The following is a 6,433-nucleotide window of genomic DNA, read 5'->3' as shown; positions in this document are numbered from 1 at the left end:
AAACTATATAGATTCTAGAACAGTTACAGTTGTTTGACAGTAAATCAAATCTATGAAGTTACGCAATGTTAAGCGAGGTCTATACACTACACACCCGAGTAATTATCTGTGAGGTATACACGTGTATAAAAAAAACTGCTGTTGTATACATTCTGTATAAATGTTTTTATTGCTTCGTATAGGGGAACTATATCTTTATATTTGTTATAATACGAAAGTGAAGTTCGGGATTAATCTTACCGTTTTTGCAGAGGAATCTAAAGAACCCGCAAAAAGATATGGGTAAAAAAATATTCAAACGGTTGTGCTACTGTTCATTGTAATTAATAGTTGAGAAAGTTTCATAGTTTTACAGACATTAAATGATTCCATTCCTAAATAGCTTTCATTTACAGGATAAAAATTTCATGATTTACAGAGAGCAGAGTTGTTAGATCAGTCCATTACGTTTTGAGTTCAAATCCTGCAAAGATCGACTTTTTCTTTCAGCTTTATTTTGGTGGTGGATTGATAAATTAAGTACCTGTCAAATTTCATGGTTGATATAATCGACAGTTCTCTCTCAACAAAATAATTGCCTAAAATTGTTAATATTATTATTATTATTATTATTATTATTATTATTATTATTATTATATTATTATTATTATTATTATTTTTATTATTTTTATTATTATTATTATTATTATTATTATTATTATTATTATTATTATTTTTATTATTATTATTATTATTATTATTATTATTATTATTATTATTATTTGTTTGAGGCGGTACCATGGCCAATGAGGGGTACCCGAGGCGTGGTTATTGCTAGTTGAAAACAAATTGTTAAAAGTGGAATATATTGGTTAGATTCCATATTTTTTATCATTTATTTGTTTCAGTCATTGGACTGCGGCATGCGAGGGCGCTTCTTTCAAGGCCTCAGTCGAACAAATCGACGTCAGTACACATATTTACATCTGGCACTTATTCTATCGGTCTCTTATGCGAAACCATTAATCTATGGGGGCGAAAACAAGCTAAGTCTGGTTGACAAGTGGGGATTCACAGACGCAAACACAAAGAGACACATACTTACAAAGATATACACACACACACACACATATATATATATATTATATATATATATATATATTATATATATATATATATATATATTATATATTATATATATATATAATATATATAATATATATTAAGAAAAAAGTCGTCAGAATTTTGGAAAAAATGGAACTTTTTGTTTCTGCATTATTATTAGCCCTTTCGTTCGTTTCTCGAAACTTTCAAATAAAGTTTTGTGAATGTACAAACAGCTGCTTCATTTATATAAAACAGATGTTTTGGAGGCTGTGTTTAGAAGAAGAGAAAACAGTTTTTGTTTTTTGGGGTGAAGTTCCATGACAATGGAGATAGATAGATAGATATATAGATAGGTAGGTAGATAGATATACGATGACATCACATCTGCTGTTGATGACTCTTTTTGAGTAAAAGAATGAAAGCTTCTTCAACAATGAGATCCAAGCACTACAACACCGATCGAAGAAGTGTGTGGACGGCAAGGAGGTCTATGTTGAAAAATAAATTCAGCTTGTGAATTTTCCACCCGACATTTGAGTGTGTGTGTGTGTGTGTGTGTGTGTGTGTGTGTGTGTGTGTGTGTGTGTGTGTGTGTGTGTGTGTGTGTGTGTGTGTGAGTATACACGTGTTTACGCGACGGACTTCCACATAGATTTCCTTCTATCAAATCCCCTCACAATTCTTTGATCTACCCAGGGCAATAGTAGAAGACATTTGTCCAGTGGAAGTGATCTCGAAATACGTGATTGCAAAACGAAACTCTTAATCATACAGCCATGCCTGGACCGAGAGAGAATTTATAATGTTGTTTGTATTATAAAACATGAAAGTTGTTTCATTTTCAAAATAAAATTTAAGAACATCTTAGACTATGGTCTTTTCTATCATCTTTAACACCAGTCACCTTTGACGTAAGAGACCACTACTTAACCTCGGAGAGTAAATACGGCGCCGATATAAATCAACTTCAAACAAGGTGATGCGCCCTAAATACATTAGTACTTCACTGTCCAGCGTAGCAAGTAATCGACCACAGAAAGTTGTGTGCTAATATGATAATTACATGGATTGTTTAAAGACCAAACATCTTTTCATTTTCTGACAAAGGAAATTCATTTTTTTATTATTATTTTTAAGAGATAAGTGAAATCAGAAAGAATTGAGCTGAATTAATAGATTTTAAACATCATGAATGTAATAAAATTGACGTAAAAACATGGTCTTCGGTGAAAGAGGGACCAGGAATAGGGAGGAAGCGACATATTTAGCAACAGGTGGAATTATGTAACTGTTCCGAAAATTATCTATTAGCGTAAATAATGTCGATACTTCTTCAGTAAGACGTCTCATTTAGGGAACTTCTAAACTGAAACAACAATATAGGAAACCAGCATCAGAGAAAACTAGAAAAACAAGTAGAATAATTCTCTTAATTCCTAATGAGATCAACATCAAAAATAAACACAATATACATGAAAAAAAAAAAGCAAAGACAGATTCAAATCCTACGGAAATACAAGCAAAAACTGTCCCAAATAAAAAAAAAGAACCTAAAGCAAGAGATCCTCGTTAAATCGCAAATAATTCATCGGGAAAAATGACAAATGCTTGTTTAACTGAAACAAACATTTTATCTCTCACGCAAAACGAATTCACCAAGAACTAAGAAAAACAAAACAGAAACCAATGGAATTAGTGAGAGGGAGAAATATGGAGATTGGAGAAAATACCACAGGTAATAGTGTTAGAGAAATAAAGTACGACAACAGAATAATCGTGGGAATAAATATCCGCCGAAGAACTAGCCCAGACCCACCTGAATATAAATAATGGGAAAACATCCAGTTTCAAACTGGAAACCCATGGGGTATACACACAAATATTCATCAATTTACTGAAAAAGCGAGAAACAACATCTGGATGGCTCACCAAGTAAAACCCATCGTAATCGTAAAGAACTGACGAAATATTCGAACACTAAAAATGATCTCTCGATTACCTACTTATAAGATACAAAACCTCAGCAGCAACTTCATTAGGAAGTATAAATTGTTCATCGTAAGAAAACCTTACAGTTCCAGATAAACAACTGCGATTTTGCATAAGTGTTTTTGTGTTAGTCGAGGGAATTGGAAGTGTAACAATGTCCGTTGAAGGCATTTTCACGATGATATGGCTATTAGTGAGTGCAGGTCACTGGGTTTTGCAAAAATGTAAATCTAAAAGAAATCAAAGGTTTGGAACAAATGTTTGCGAGACATGGGCTCCCAACAAAAGGTGACCAAGGCCAGGGTGGTGATGTGAAAGTGGAAGGAATGTTAGCTTTGCCACCTAAATGTTAACAATCAGTTACTGATTAAGAAAATCATATTTGAAAATTACAAGAGAAAGAAAGAGAAGATGAGTATGACATGGAGTGATCGCCATTCATGGATTCCGGAAGCATCTAATTAAGTAGAACTAATAAGAACCAGATATATTGAAATTCTATAAGTAAACATTTATAAGTAAATGGAAACTGAGTTTACAGAGACAGGGAAAGAGAGAATTATAAAAGTCAAAGAAGTATTATAAGCGTTTTTATAATATTGTAAGTTTATATTAAAGCAGACTTAAATGAGATACATAAATAACTAACGGCTAACAATATTTTAGTTGTTCCAGTAATAAAACAGTTACAGTATTCTGGACTGGAAAATAGAAATAAAAATTCTAGGTAAAAGAATACTAGGAAAATTATGACTACATTTAGTGTTCACAAGCCAAACCCTATAAGAAGGATTGCCTTTACTGTGCAATAACTCCAGTTGGATTACAAAAACATAACTTAAAATATAAAAAAAATCTAGCAGCAAAATATAAACAAGCAACAGAAGAGTTTTCTTTCTTCCGGTGACCAATACGTATCGAACAGAGGCTGTAGTAGTAGTAGTAGTAGACAAGTGTGAAGATAATGAAGAAAAAATATGGGATACAAAAAAGAAAACCTGACTAAATTAAAATGGTAGTTCTAAAAACGTATCCTGCTAAGATATTAGCAAGAAAAGTTCTTCCGTGGTGAATAGAGAACAACTCGAGGAAATGGTGAAGTGGATTAAAATAAAAATGAACAGCAAACATGAAGTCCTCTGATAGATATTTCTCTTTACTAAAGGGTTAAACAATTGACTTTGTTCATTATCCTTGCGTGAAATAAATGAGATACTGATTGATCGATTCCCAATGATGTGTAAGAAATTTATTTGTTGCTAAGTGAAACAGGATGACGGGCAGGAAGGAGGGAGTGGATCAGCTAAACCCACGTTTACAACCATAATTACAAAACAAAAATCCAATTGTTAGTTTTGATGTAATAATCAATTGTAGGTGTTTAATAACTTTACATGTGAGGAAGAAATAAAGTCTAAGTAGAAGATTCTCCGTTGCAGAATATACACATCTCACTACGCACATTCCATGTTCATATAAGCATAGAAACACAGATATGCACAGAAATATACATACATTCACGTTTGCCATCATATACGATCCCGTAACTCTCTCTCTCTCTCTCTCTCTTCTCTCTCTCTCTCTCTCTCTTTCTCTCTCTGTCCACACTCACAAACACACACACATTCTTATATACACAAACATGTACACGTACAATCACATACATTCGATCACATCTCTATCTAACCATGCGTATGTAGATGTGTAGATGTGTAGCCATCTCATAGCTACGCATAAATATATAAATTTACATACGCTCACAGGCATCTAAACGAATACTTACATCTAAATAGAGATAAGGACCCAACTATACCCAGATACACACATATACAACTGATACACACATATACAACTTTTCAAGTGGTCACGCTGTTTTGTATATTAGTAATTCCTTTACGGTTGTCAAACAAAAACCAATATGTAAATTAGCTTCAGTCTGCGGAAAGAAGACATATTGTCTACTTATGGCTATAAGATGCTTAATTCAAATAACTCAACATTGTAAGCTAAAGAACTGTTATAAGAACACAGAAATGTTCAAATAGTGCTGTCAGTGTGATGCCCGCGACATCACACATCCCTGGATGTGGGACTTATTACCTGAGTTTTATTTCACAAAACGCATACTATGCATGATTTTTAAACAGACACAAACACGCACAGACATAAACACACAAACATACATATAGATGTAATAAGAATTTAGAAATTTCGAGAGCACATGAAATAAGTCTTTTCTGGAACTCGAAGCAGAAAGAGCTACAAATAATAACATGTGTGTATGGCGTAAAAGTTAAAGGAATTAAGTTTCTAAAATGGATGAAGGGATTTCAGTGATTACTTTTCTTCAATGGCAGAACGTCTGTCATATTTACAGAAGATATGGATATTTATTTCATTAGTTTATTGGCAAAAAATATTTTGACAATACACCGATGAGGTGATAGAGATCGGCATTAAAATATCGAAAACATTTTCTACATACAATATTTTCTAGACGCAGGAGTGACTGTGTGGTAAGTAGCTTGCTTACCAACCACATGGTTCCGGGTTCAGTCCCACTGCGTGGCATCTTGGGCAAGTGTCTGCTACTATAGCCTCGGGCCAACCAAAGCCTTGTGAGTGGATTTGGTAGACGAAACTGAAAGAAGCCCGTCGTATATATATATGTGTGTGTGTGTGTGTGTCTGTGTGTGTGTGTGTGTGTGTGTGTGTGTATGTGTGTGCGTGTGTGTGTGTGTGTTTGTGTTTGTGTGTCTGTGTTTGTCCCCGTAGCATTGCTAGACAACCGATGCTGGTGTGTTTACGTCCCCGTAACTTAGCGGTTCGGCAAAAGAGACCGATAGAATAAGTACTGGGCTTACAAAGAATATGTCCCGGGGTCGATTTGCTCGACTAAAGGCGGTGCTCCAGCATGGCCGCAGTCAAATGACTGAAACAAGTAAAAGAGTAGAAGAAATGCATATACATAGACAGATAGAAACACACGTGCGAAGTAAATAAGCTAGCTGAGCATAAGTGAAGATGATTTAACGGAATTGAACTACATAACTTGGTGTATGGCTTGGGAAGGAGGGGATTCGCACACAAGATAAGGTCGAGAGTTCTATTCGAGGATGGTCAGTGCATTGTGTCCATAAGCAAGATGTGCAAATCAATCTGACGAACTGGGGTAGGTGTTGAGCGTAGAATGTTTGTATATATCGACAGCTTAGTTCGAAGTATGCAGATGGGTCTCTTGTGAAGAACTCATGATACGGGAACGGGCAGAATTTATTCACAGCTAAATCAGTTGATATGCAAATGTTCAGCAGTTTGATATGCAAATTTGCAGATGCGGTTTTTAGTAAGGTTATAG

At 34.4% G+C, this 6,433-nt stretch overlaps 1 non-coding gene across 1 annotated transcript; it reads left to right on the top strand.

The window, feature by feature from the left end:
• The first annotated feature begins 756 nt into the window (after positions 1–756).
• Positions 757–897, top strand: LOC115216020. The gene has a single exon (XR_003882065.1). It is a non-coding gene; the product is annotated as a U4 spliceosomal RNA (small nuclear RNA).
• Positions 898–6,433: the final 5,536 nt, after the last annotated feature.

Source organism: Octopus sinensis, linkage group LG9 (assembly GCF_006345805.1).
Source record: "Octopus sinensis linkage group LG9, ASM634580v1, whole genome shotgun sequence".
Classification (NCBI taxonomy): domain Eukaryota; kingdom Metazoa; phylum Mollusca; class Cephalopoda; order Octopoda; family Octopodidae; genus Octopus; species Octopus sinensis.
Note: the sequence above shows the minus strand (reverse complement) of the source record. Positions and strands in the feature narration are given on the sequence as shown.